This window comes from Equus przewalskii, chromosome 4 (genome assembly GCF_037783145.1).
Source record: "Equus przewalskii isolate Varuska chromosome 4, EquPr2, whole genome shotgun sequence".
NCBI classification, from domain to species: domain Eukaryota; kingdom Metazoa; phylum Chordata; class Mammalia; order Perissodactyla; family Equidae; genus Equus; species Equus przewalskii.
The window spans coordinates 98,417,733-98,431,822 of record NC_091834.1 but is presented as its reverse complement, the minus strand read 5'-3'; positions in this window follow the sequence as shown (position 1 = coordinate 98,431,822).

Below are 14,090 nucleotides of genomic sequence, written 5' to 3'. Positions count from 1 at the left end.
TCAAATATGCAATACAGTATTATTGACTATAGTCACCATGCTGTACATAACATCCCCATGATATTAATTTTTAAATATGTAAAAGTCTTTAATCAAAAATAAATATCTTACAAAAGATAAGAATATATTTTTCTATTGAGATTACAAACAAACATTCTCAAACCATGATTTTCCAAAATTCAAGATTCTGCTATGTCTACATCTATAGCACTAATGAATGTTGTGGGATGTTTGATTTGTGCTATTTCATTTCAGCTGACCTAAGGGCCACAGAATTGCTCTTATTGATTTAATTTAGAGAGTGTCAGGTGTCTGGAGGCCACTAAATTTGTCTCATGCCAAACCTATGCCTTTTTCCCTTTACCATTGCTTCAAATTTTCATTTCTTAGGGATGATATATATCACAAACTGATCAATTTATATTCAGAATAATTAGTAGTTTGCATTAAAGAAAAGCTCTTCAATCATAAGTTAAATGACATTAAAATAGTATATGTCCTCCTATGCTTCAGCTGTTTGTATAAAGGTAATATTTTTTGGAATTTGTGTTGTGGTAGGGAAAATTTCAGTGATTTTACTTTCTCTCTCGTTTGGAGTGGAGAGTGAGAGAGAGGGAGAAGGAATATTAGGAATGCCTTAGTTTTAGGTAGCAATCAATTAGTTCAAAGCTTAATAGTATTTCTCATAACAGTACTAGGTTTCACTATCTTTCTCCATTAATACTACTACTTTTAACCATCACCATTAACATGGTTATTAATGACATATCACATACAATGTCTCTCTCCTAATTGACAAAACAGAAAACGAAGATGCAGAAAAATGGACACTATTTTACTTTACTTACACATGAAGGTAGGGAATGACATTAATTAATCCTAAATTGATATTTACCTTCCCTATAGTTCCAAAATTTCCATTTCAATATGTACTTTAAAAAGTGTGTATTTTTAAATAGAAAAATCCATTGTATTTCTATATACCAGCAATAGCAATTAGAATTTAAGAATTTTAAAAAGATAATGCCATGTGCTTTAGCACCAAAAAAATGTTTACACTTAAGCATGTATCTGATACAAATATGTGCAGGATCGCTGCTAAAAACTGTAAGCTTCTGATGAAAGAAATCGATGGACACCAACACAAATGGAGAAATACGCTGTATCCGTAGATTCAATGCAATCCCAATAAAGTGCTGAGCAAGCTCTATTGGCAGGTAAACTGCGAATGGGTCATCCAGTACAGCAGGTTCAGTCTTTTACTACTAACACTTTTGCTGGCTTTGTAAAGGCTCAAGTTAAGGAAGGAGCCTCAGTGCTATTAGATGTAATATCCCTGTCTCGACAGCCTCACTCCTGGCCTCCGAATTCAGTAGAATCTAACTCAGCAGAGGATATTCTTCTTTGAGTACCATTGACATAACTATAGATACTATCATTATGAAAGTGTTTCCTTCTTTCTGTAGAATCAGTTGGACATTCAGAAAGACTATTTTACAGTCATTTGGAAAAATAAAAGTAAAAAAAAAACCCCTGAAAAACTCCAGTTAGAATTAAAGAGATATTTAAATTTAGTATATTAAGATGGCTATGAAAAGAAAATAGAGAATGGGATCATCATTATACAGTTCTATTTTATACAAATAAATTCAATTTCCTAAGGGAATGGAAGTTGCTAAAGGATACAAATTTGTAGTCATCAAATATAGCATATAAGCATTTGCAGTGATTTATTTGTCAGTGAGATGTAATACTAAAAGTTTTTGTATATATTACTTTGACATTTTAGGAGACATGCATATGTGCCAAAAGTTAAAAAATTTGCATAAATATTTTGAGCCTTTTCTGTATAAGAAGAGAAAAATACAGGATTCATTTCTATTCTATATTATGATTATTAGTGAATGTGAACATTATTAAGAGAATAAAAACAAACCCATTTAGTGCATGTTTTTTTCTTTAACATTGTCCTTCTAAACATGGAAAGAACAAAGAGCTCATATCATCATCGAGGGAGTGGTTCATGTATTAACATTAATAAGTATTAATAAGTATTAATTATTTTGAATCAGATGTTGAAAAGATAGTGGGAAAAATTACAAGATACATATTCAGGTGGTAGGAAATTTCTTTCTTGATCACTCAGCAACATTTTAATTTCAAGCTCCCCATTTTTTCTAATATGATAAAACTTATTAGTCAATTCTAGGTAAATTCAATATTATAGATTTAAGCCTCATCTACTCAGAATTCTCCAATCCTATCCCCACCTGACTCCACCCCACCAGCTTCATTCTAGTATGTCATTCTACAGTCATAAAGTTGGAAATTAGGATGGTTGGAACAGCATTTTGACCTTGGTCTGTCGTTTTCTGTCCGTGATTGCGTGTACTTGCTTTGCCGGATCCAGTCTTCAGAATGACCAACTTCAGACACTGGTGTCTGCAGAAATATCCCATTTTTATTCAGATTCTGCCTGTGTAGTTCACACAGCGTCCACTGCTTCATCTCCTTGTTCCAAGTTAGACCCTCCTTCAGGGCTGTTAATTCTCTCAGCTACCCTTCATGCTCTTCTCGCAGGCACAAAGGAGCTTTGGATGGTCTCCCCTCCCTCCCTGAGGCCACATCACCCAATGTCTCCTCACCCAGTGGGCCTCCTTTTTGCACCCCCTCACCTCGTCCCCTCTGTGCTTCAGCTATCATGCCTCACTGTCGGCTTTGAAGCAGCTACTGCCCGGGCTGTTTTCATTAAAATCGTAAATTATATTTTAAAACCTGTTCTTTCCAAATGCAGCCAAAATTTCTTATCTTAGATGTACAATTTTCCCAATGTTTTAATTATTTGCATATTTCTTTTCCTTACATTGAGAAGAGAAATGAGGAAAGATGCTTTCCGCAAAGTCCCCCTCCTGTCTCTGTACCTTTTCTCTACTACCTGCACACTGCTTGCCACCAAAGCAGCCTTCAGAATTCTTCCATGGTGGGCAGCTTCCGAGACACAAGTAAGTTGCCAGCTGCACAGCTACAGCAGTAGTCCTGGATGATACTGTGGAAACCAAATTACCTTTTTAGAGTTCAGAATTAGGAGCATGCTTACAGAGATATCACCAAAAGAATACATTGGAATTCAGCTACCACTGTTAAAAAAATAATGTTATTTTACTTTTCTCAGCAGAGATTTCTTAAGAATATAAACCACCCTGTTAGATGCAAAGGAATGTAGATAAGAATTGTTTATTTTGAAAGAAAAGAAAGGATACAGGGGAGATATACTGAAAGAGCTAGGTTACAACTCTTTTTCCAGTGTTTGCTTAGTGATTTTAGGCGTGAAAATACTTTAAAAATGCTATGAAGAATTCTCTCTGAAACAGACATAAGCAAAATGTTATAAATGTATCTGAAACTCTGATAAAACAGATTACTAAAAGGTGAAAGAATGACGCATATTATCTAATTTCTGGACGCTTCAAAAGTTGAAAATGTCCAAAAGAATTGGTGACGGTGAGGACATGTTTCAGTCACCTCCTAACCGCCCCCTTGGTGAAGCACGGATTCCCATCCTAGGGTGATGGGGACGGCTGCCACCAGAAAGATGAGACTGACCAGTTTATTAGTCACATCTATTCACAGCTTGAAGGAGGAGACATCACACACCATGCAGGGCCACACAGGATTGCATTTGAAAATAGAGTGAACGTTAAGGCCTGTGGGAGGCAGGCTTCATAGCATCAAGAGGGGGATACGGCTCTTGGTTCCCACAGGAGGCTGTGATTGGCTTGGTTGAATAATTCCATAGGCTGGCAGGGAGCTGAAGCTCACCACTCAGGGGATAGCAGGAACGGTGCCTGGTCCCCACAATAACGAGGATTGTTTGTTGGTTGGGAGACCTTGTCCATGGGAACAGAGTCGAGAGGGAACTTGTGGCCAAGCCATTTAAGGCTCTCCTGGATTCTCCCACATGTCATAGAACACAATTATATTAGACCTGAATTTCAGACCACAGGATACTCCAAATCTTCAAACTTTGATGTTAAAATTGCAAGATTTCCAAAGAGGCAAAAAAGGAGACACATCTCCATAAAAATTAAGGTGTCATATGAAGCAATTTGAAAATGACTTATTTTGAAATAGAACATGTAGTTTAGAAAGAGCAATGCGTAAACAACTAAAGACAATTGTAAAGACGATAGCCTGAATCTGTAAGAGTAATGCCATTGCAGGCAAAAGTAAAAACCAGGAAAACGTAAGTGTAATCTTCAATCAACTATGCTAGACAAAAATAAGAAGAGATCCACTCTTTGGGCCAGCCAGCATAATATTTGTGTAAGCCAGTGGTCAGTGACCTTTTTCTGTATTGGGTCAGGTGGTAAATATCTTAACTTTTATGGGCCAGAAGTTATGTTGCAACTACTGAACGCTGTTGTCTCATGAAAGAAACCATAGATAGTATGTAAATAAATGGGTGTGGCTGTATTCCAATACAATTTTATTTATAAAAACAGCTCGTGGGCTAGATTTGGCCCATGGATTTTAGCTTTACCATCCCTGAACCATATGTTGAGAACATTAAATATATAATCAGAGGAATTCTGGGCCTCTGTCTGACTGTGTTCTCTATCAGGAGGCAGGACATACCTCATCAAAGCTTTTTTCCTAAGACAGAGAAAAAGGTTTTACATTAATGTCCATTATTTGTATTAATAAAGGAGAATTTTTCAGTAAAATTTAAAAGATTTTAAAAGAATAGTTATCTCAGTACTTTTAATTTTATGGACTTCCTTTTTATTGATTCTAATTATTATCATGTCATATCATTTCATATGTAAAAGGATTTTTTTTCTGTGGTTAGAGATCTAAACTATGGTTTCAAATTCAGAATTCTTTCGTGTATTTTTGTTTCCTACTCTGTTCTTTGAATTAAGCATTCTATCTTCTCAGTTTACTTTCTATTTTCATCTTTATACAATAGTTAGGAACCATATCTATTCTATGATTGAAATTATAACCTGGGAATCCAAAAATAAGACTAAAATACAATTTAGTCTTAATATTAGTACTGTGAACTATCATGGAATATAATATAATCATAAATGAGATGCACTAAAAATACCCATTTATTTTAGATAATAAAATTTTCATAGTGTGAAAGAAGTTTTAGTCATCTTTAAAAATTATAAAGACAGTTTAATACAAAGTTTTCAAATTTCAAAAGTTTACAAGCTTAGCATTTTCATCTTTTTATTAAAGCTACCATTTCAAACTCATACAGTCGTGTCTGCACTGTTCTTCACAGCAATCAGTAGTGGAAATTAAAGGTCACATTAGAGGATCATCAGACTCCGTTCATATGTACTTCCTCTTTTAAGCCAATTGCTATGGACTGAATTGTGTGCCTCCAAATTGATATTGAAGCCCTAACCCCCACCGTGAGGTGATGGGGCCTTTGGGAGATAACTAGGTTTAGATGAGGTCATGAAGGTGGGTCCCTCATGATGGGATTAGTGCCTTTATAAAAAGAGATACAAGAGAGCCTGCTTCCCCTTGGAATCTGAGCCATGTGAGGACACAAATGGCTGCGGTCTGCAAGGAAGAGAGTCCTCACTGAGGAAGCAAATCTACGAGCCCCTTGATCTTGGACTTCCCAGCCTCTGGAACCGTGGGAGAATAAATTTCTGTTGTGAAGCACCTAGTCTGCGGTATTTTGTTATGGAAGCCTGAGCAGATTAACACATCAATGATTTAGTTTCAATGAATAATTCCATAGACTATAAATGTATTTTGCTTTTAGTCAGTTCAAAATCCCAGAGCTGAACCATATGCTCTAAAGACTTCCCTTAAGTAATTTATTTATGTAAAAAGCTTGTTCTATTTCTCTTAGTTCCTCTGCCCATTCTCTTTTTATTCAGCACTGGTCACCTGAATTAGTGTGGTTCATTACAATGTTTTAGAAATGACTAATATGCTACATTTTAGGCCTGGAGTTATTTTAGACAGTGCATTGAAAATTCAAACCAAAAGCCTGAAGCAATTCTATTAGATTTTGGACACTAAAAATATCTTATTAGAGAGAACAGGGCAGAGAAATTCAAATCGATTTTCTAGTAGTTCAACGATAGATATTTTTAGATGCGTGAATTCAGATGTCAATGTAATAAAATTACTAATCCCAAAAAATGTTCATTATAGGTTAATGGAGATGTGATTATTAAAATTCATTTATTAAATTAATCCTTTTATTCATCTATTTTGGATTCTTTTTTTTTTTTCCTGAGGAAGATTCACCCTGAGCTAACATCTGTTGCCAATCCTCTTCTTTTTGCTTGAGGAAGATGTGCCCTGAACTAACATCTGTGTCAGTCTTCCTCTATTTTGTATGCGGGCTGCCACCGCAGCATGGCCACTGACAAGTGGTGTAGGTCCACACCTGGGAACTGAACCTGGGCCATTGAAGCGGAGCACACGGAACTTAACCACTAGGCCATGGGTCCAGACCCCTATTTGGCATTTTTATTGTATGTTCAAATATTGGTAAATGTTTAATCCACTGATTCTTATGAATTGTGAGTTTTCTGAGGTATAAATTTGCATTTTACTTATTTGGTATTGTCTTGTAAACTTCCAACTAGAAAACATAATAAAAGCAGAAATGATGAAGATAACATCTATGTGGAATTTACTGATTATAAGATACAAAAATATCTTCATAAATCTAAAAAAAACTCAGCAGAACTTGAAGTTCTTCCAGAATGAGCATATTTTCTAAAGAAAGATCTTAAAGGTTTGAGGGGATTTTTAACTTCATACCTTTGTAAGAAAGTCTCAAGAAACATAAAACAGGTGAAAGTCTTAATTCTTCAGATTCTATATAATACAATATGTAATTTAAAAAATATATGCCCACTAAATCTACATGCATATTAAAGGAGCAGGAAGAGTGGGTAATGTACCTTATTTCCAAGCTATAAAAGTCTTAGAACTGTGAATTAAAAAAAAACCTCAATAAAAATACTCAGAAAATTTATAAGATGTGGTCCCTGCCCTTAGCTACTTCTCTTCCATAAAAACTGCAAGTAAAACTCATATGCATTTTATTGTTCATAAAACGAGCCATTGTTGACTGCTTAGCAAATAGAACGACAAAAAGGAGGAGCAAAATACTGTGAGAAAAGTGAGGTAGTTGATCCACAAACTAACAAATGCAACTTTTTCCTCACTCCTATGATTCTGAGTACTCGTTTCCGTTGGATAACTAGATGAATGTTTGTAGGCCATTCAGAAAAAGCAACAATAAACACAAGCAAGCTTCAAGTTCAGGGCCTTTCACGAGAGCTATTTTACTTTGATGGAAATAACGTGGGGCTACCCAAGGACCTATTTTTATTTTTTAACGCTCTGTTTGGATATATCTTCAAACTTACAGAAAAATTGCAGAAATGAAATCAGTACAAAGAACATTCACATATCCTTCACCTAGATTAACCTATTGCTAACATTTTACCTCATTTTTTTTATCACTCTCATTCCCTATTTAAATACATGCACATGCACATATATATAATTTACACACACACATCTGTAAATTTTTTCCTGAATCATTTGAGGAATAAGTTACATGTCTGATGGCTTCTTATCCCTAAACACTCAGTATCTACTTCCTAAATATAGCAATATTCTCTTATGTGACCAGAGTACTATTCTCAACCCCCAAAACTTTAACATGAATACAACATCAATCCATGAAAATATTTTAATCTAATTTACCATGCATGTTTCAATTTTGTCAGATGCCCCAATAATGTCCTTTATAGGAGTTTTTCCCCCCTTTTTTTTTCCAGTAAAAGATCCAATCTAGGGTCAGGAATTGTATCTAGTTGTCACATCAATCTGGGTTTCTTTAATCTAGAATATTTCAACAGCCTGTCTTTGTCTTTTATGACAATAATGTTTTTGAAGAATACACCTCCCCCTTCTTTGTTATTTAATAGAAACATCCTCACTTTTTGCCTATCTGGTGTTTACTTGTGATCAGATTACACGTTTTTCTTCTGAATAGGATTATTGCACAGGTGATGTGTCCTCACGATGTCCTATGTCATATCTGAAAACACATGATATCCACCTGTAACTTACTGGTGAAATTCGTCTTGGTCACTTGAACAATAATCTTTCTGTATAATTACTTTTTTTCCTCTCCTGCAACTAAAAAGCAGTCAATTGGGAGAAACTTTAAGACCATGAAAAAATCCCATTTCTCATCAAAAGATTTCCCCAGATCTTCAATTCATTAATGATTCTTGCCTGATCCAATCCCTGCCATGAGGATAGCAAAATAATGTCGTGACTTGACTTGTAACCAGACATTTACCAGGTGCCCTTTCCTACCCTACTTGAGCAAAAGATCTCCCTTCTCTCTTATTCATGTATGTTTGTATGCATGCATGTCTGCATATATTTATTCATTCATCTACTTATTATTAATATGGACTCGCAAGTTTCCGTTTTTTTCCCAATGTTTTACAATTCATTGTTGTTGTTGTTGTTGTTGTTGTTGTTGTGTGCCGTCAAGTCAGCTCTGACTCCTGATGACCTGATGAATGAGTGATGTCCACAATGTCCTGTCCTCAAGAGCCCTCCTCAGCTCCTGTGGACTCATGCCTGTGGCTTCCTTCATGGAATCAATCCATCTCATACTTAGCCTTTCTCTTTTTCTGCTGCCTTCTACTTTTCCCAGCATTATTGTCTTTTCCAAAGAATCCTGCCTTCTCATGATGTGCCCAAAGTAGGACAGCCTCAGTTTTGTCATTTATGCCTTCAGCAATAGTTCAGGCTTAATTTGCTCTAGAACCCACTTGCTCATCTTTCTGGCAGTCCAGTGTATCTGTAAAGCTCTCCTCCAACACCATATTTCAAATGAATCACTTTTGTTTGTCAGCCTTCTTTATTGTCCAGCTTTTGCACGCATACATAGTAGTTGGGAATACAAGGGTGTGGATAATCTTGGCCCTAGTCTCTAAGGATACTTCCTTACACTTGATCTTTCCTAGTTCTTTCATTGCTGCCCTTCCAACTCTCCATCTTCTCTTGATTTCTTGACTGCAGTCTCTATTTAAATTGATGACTGAACCAAGGTTAACAAAATCTTTAACAATTTCAGTGTCTTCATTGTCTACATTAAAGTTGCGTAGTTCTTCTGTAGCCATTTCACAGGCGTAGGTAGTTGGTGATTACGACACCGAGGACACAAGAACTTGTGATTTGGACCAACACACTGTGCAGAAGAAGGCAACGGTAAAGCACTGCTGCATTTTCCTTTTTGTCTTTCTTTTAAACATTTTTTTTAATTTTGAAAACTCTATGACGAGACAGTTATTATTTATTACTGTACTTAGTTTTTACAGTGATCCCAGTTTTGACTACCGGGAACTCTTTTTAGCTGGCTTCTGCATCCCCGTGTAATGATTCCGCCTGTTTGTTTTTGTTTTTAGCACTTTTTCACTTTCTGGAAGAGCAAGATGCTCTGGATTCATCTTGTAATTACCTTGGAATCAACCAATATCTGAGGAGTCCTGGTTCATAGATCAACGTCAGAGATCAGTTTGCTCATTCAGACTGACTCTCAAGCCATTGTTAACTTTTTCTGACTTTGCTCAAAATGAAGCAATAGATGTTAGTAGAAATGACAAATATTAATTATTCATTTATTTACTATGTGCCAGACACTGCTACGGGCTTTATATACATATTCATTCAAATATATAACAGCCTACAAAGTAGATGTTGCTATCACCCCTTTACAACAATAAAATGATGTCCTCTACAGTTAAGTAACCTGTTGAAGGTCATTTACAAAGTAACTGCTAGAGCCAGTTTTGAACTTAGTTTGGTTTATTAGCAAATCAGGTCCTTATTCTATTTCACCCAGTTCTAGTGCTGTGGTAACAATATGCATTCCTTGAAGCAGAGTAAAATCTCAAAGCAAAATTGAAGAGGGTAAGGCTCAGAGGCATCCCAGGATTTATTGTACTAGGCATTTTCCTGAGTAGTCTGTGGGGTTGTTTTATAAAATATTCAGGAGAGTTGCAGTTGTTGCATGAGTTGTTTTGTTTTCTTAAAGCAAATAGAAGGCATATACAAAGCTACCTTTTCAATGATTATAGCTGGAAAACAAGAATGAGGTCAAGTTAGAAAGATCCTACCCTGAAGATAATTAGGGCAAACTTGTCCAGTTACGCAGTCTGCCTAAACACGGTTCACACAAAACTCACTGGAAGTTTTCAGTGTGTCTTTCAAGTTCTATGGTTTCCCTCCCCCATTGTGAATGAATAGATAATGACTTTTGCTCCTATACCTTCTCCCCTACACTCTCTATTATGCCAGTAATTTTTCTCTTTTTTTCTTTTTGTTTAAAATGCAGACTCGATCACATAACCCCTTCCTTAAAACTGTGTTTCACGGAAGACTGGGGGGTAAGAGTCGCAGCTAAGAGAGGCCTGGGCATGCTGTCCGCTAGGTTCACCCAGCTAGCTTGCCTTGAATCTGATGCATGTGTTGGTAATTGCAGGTAAGCTTTATGATGAAGTAAGCCCTGGGTGGGGTGCAAGAGAGCATGTGGTTTGGTCCACTGTTTGTTAATATAAGACAAACCATGCCACTGCAGTGGGTTTTAGCCTCTTGGATGTACAATGGGTACACCAAAATTTACCCTGCCTACATCACAGAGTTTTTGCTGTGATGAAATGAGATAAAAATTCATGTGAAAGAGTTTTAGAAATTGTGACTTTTTATGCAAAGGTAAAGTCTTATTTTTTGTGCCATTATCATTATGAAACTCTAGAGCTGGAAAAATAAAGCCACATCACATTAATACACATAAGAATCATTACAGAATACTTACAAGTGTTGTATCTGGAGATGAACACATTTATGCTCTCCTAGTGAAATCTTTTTGTGTATACCCTCAAAGGCCACCTAATACTATATTGTCAAAAATAATTTGAGAAGTAAATTATTAGGAAATAATATTTTGTTCTTGTGCATGAAACAAATTGTCTCATATACCAGCTGTCAGCAAGGAATATCAGAAACAGGTTTCACACACATTCTGTTTATGAAAGGCCTCCCTGCAACATTTAATGATGATGAATTGCTCCCAACTGGGCAAATAAAAATGGTGATTGTGGACAATTTGATGGATAGAACCTTTGCTGATCTGACGACCTGCTGGCAGCTATTGCTAAAATTGCACTTAAGACACTAAAAGGAAATTTACCTTTGTCCCCACAGCACATCCATGTCTTAAAAAGAACCCCTGAGATAAGAAAGGCTTGAGAAACAAGCAGCCTATATATCTGATGAAGCAGTTGGAGGCTGAGGCGTCAAGCTGAAATGTAGTACATATCAGGACTCAACAGGGCAATGTGGGGAGCTAAGGCCAAACGTTTAGCAGGGAGGCAGTTGGTGAAGTCTAGGTGCTAGGGTTGATTTGCAGAGCAATCAAATAAGATAGAACATCCCTTCAGAGAGTGAAGACTTACAGTTCGGACAAGGTCAAGTGACTCTAGAATTGGGAAAGTGAAAAGAAAACAATCTGGGGTACAGGCAGAAGTCCCAGCAACAGTCTGTTGAGATTTCTGGAACAAAAAGACCGAATCAATGCTTTAAGCAACAAGAAATCAGGATCCAGCAGGGATTTTGTGTTATAGCACAGATCACTCACAGCAAGCATGGACTTCGATAGTGAAAGAACCATCTTCTGAGGCAGCTTAAAAAAAGTCACTCATTCCCAACATAACATTTTTGTCTAGAAGTCTGGGCTGTTTAATATTCACAGGATTGTGTAAGATGAAGATAAATAATATAAATGCAGGAATTCATCAGAATCACTCCTCAGATTTCTTTAATATACCCTCCATGCCCCAAGAGCTCGCTTCTGACACCTAAATACTCAACCCAGCTTGATAAAATTGCACAGCTGACATGATACCTGAACAGTCATCCTTGCCCTACAGTGCTGTGAGAAATACCATCTATATAATTCTTTTAATATTTACAACCTTATTATGAGGACTTTCCTCCATTACTGGGGGGAAAACGAGGAAAATGAGCCTTGGCTGTGTTGAGGACGCTTGCCGAAGGTTAAACCCTAGGAGAGATAAAGCCAGGGTTTTCCACTATGTCCATCACAATAGTTATCTTCTTCCCACTGAGTCACTAAGGAAGTAGAGATCTCTGATGTTAATGGAAATTTAATTGCTGTAATAGCTGCTTATGGTATTTTTGATTGGACTCTGGAATGTCAAGGGAGAATTTGAAAATGTTGACATCGTATGTTAAATTTTATGAAAATTAATTCACATCCTTCACTCATATCGGTATACATTTTATATTTTATTTATTCTAGTCAATGTGTTAGGATCATATTTTCCTTGACATCAACTTTACCTGAAATCATAAAACAAATCCTAAATTTTTAAAAATAGATAGTTGAAATGGGCTGTTGACTGCACATTATAGAGGTGAGAATTTTCTCCTCAGAACTCTGGAGTTTCAACTGAATTCTTGTCTAAGTTCTTTAAAAATTTTAATGCTATTTTCACTCTTAAGAATACATACACACTCACTCTTGTGGCAAAGCTGTGTTCTCTCTCCATGTATAGAGATAATAGGAGAGAGACATCTCTGTCAGGTAGAGTTTATATAATTCCTTAAAATGGTCTTAACATAAGGTTCTATCAATTCACTTTACAAACGAAATCCGAAGCATATGTTATTTCCTGAATTTAACCACAATATTACCTGTGAGCGTTTCTAATGTCTTGTGTGAGGAAGCTTTCTCTTGAGAAGAATATTTTAGGAAGGGTAAACGCCGAGTGTGAACTTCCAGGATAGTGATTCCCCAAATCAAGTGTATAGAAAATACCACTTAGGGAGCTAATAAAAGTGTAGATTATCCAGAGATTGATCTGTAGGTCTGGGTAATATTGGAAACCAAACTTGTAGCAAACTCCTGTAGGGATTCTAAGCACTTCTATGATGCTAGTCATCGTTGGACCATAATTTAGGGTCTCTAAGTTTAATCCCCATAGAAAATTAAAGTATCAGTCTCTTTCTTTGGACGTTTAACTACACCTGTAAATTACTTCACTGACCTATTTCAATGTTTATAATTTCACTTATTAATAATGTATTTATTAAATGCTTGTGATATATAAGACACCGTGCTTTATAAAAGGGAAAAAAACCACAAAGAACATAGTTCCTTTCCACAAGGCAAAGTTTCTCAAAAGGAGCGTTGTGAGCTATCCGTATATGAATTGTGTCAGGTGTTTTTATAAAAAGGGATTTCAGGGTACCACCCAGAACCAATCAACAAGAATCTGTGATAATGGATCCCAGATGTCTGCAATTTTTCAAGATGTGTGCAGGTGACTGTAATACACTGGAAGCTGGAGAACCACCTGTGCTCTTCGACCACGTGACAGTAGAACGCCGAACCCGTTGGTGCGGTGAGGAGCGGTCGGAATCGCAGAGGGCTGGCAGGAGTTTGTTGCTTTAATTCAGAGAAAGAAAATTGTAAGTATTAAGAACTAAAATTACTAATAGTTTTGGATATCAAATGTGGCATGAGAAGGGTGGGAGGGAGATGGTGTTAACTGACAGGGAAGAATCTGTTTAGGTTTCTGGTCTGAGGATCTGGATGGTTATCCAAGGTAATTCAGGCACAGGGCAGGCTGGAGGAGGCGGCACAGAATCGGGTTGCTCAAGGAACAAATAGAGCTTAACCTTCGGGACTCTTTCAAATCTTACATGGCCATATGCTTGTAAATGTTCCAAAAGTAAGACTTAATTTTTTCTTGATTTTAAAGAGGATCCCAAAACTTTTATAAGCTTTATGCCTCCACAAACAGATCCACCCTAGATTTGGGAAATAATGGTATTGGATTTCTATAATACCCAATTGACTACCAACTAGAGTTGTGTCATAGGAAATTTTACATCCTTCTATAAAATTTAGAGATTATATTCTCTTATAATCTGGCTATTCGGAAATAAGCAATATATGAACATAAAAACACAATTGTACTTCATTC